Raw genomic sequence first — 417 nt, forward strand, 5'->3', positions numbered from 1 at the left:
ATTTTATATACAAGCCTTTCCTCGGGCAATAGCCCAGGATGTAAATTTTACAAATATTCTCGGGAAAAAAAAACAATCAAATATTGGCTTTGATTTGCGAATACAGTGCCAAAAAAAAAACTGCCATTTAAAGAGATTCCCTTATAATTCTGAATAATCTTTTAAATGAGCAATTTAGTAGGTTTTTTTTTTTATTTCTCCACAGGAAATATCAAGGCTTATACAGCTGTATATGCATGGTCATTAGCCTGTTTACAGAAAATCTATTTTCCGTTTGTTGAGATTCAGGAATTAAATAAATCTATATATTCATGTTTAAGCTCATCAATTACATTTATCTCTGACTCTAAAATTCAAATATGTTAGTATGTACTTTCTCGTTTAGAATATACAATGATCAGAATTGCTATTTATGGA

This window comes from Anneissia japonica, unplaced genomic scaffold (assembly GCF_011630105.1).
Source record: "Anneissia japonica isolate Jap-2015-1 unplaced genomic scaffold, ASM1163010v1 scaffold287835_len3118868_cov185, whole genome shotgun sequence".
NCBI classification, from domain to species: Eukaryota; Metazoa; Echinodermata; class Crinoidea; order Comatulida; family Comatulidae; genus Anneissia; species Anneissia japonica.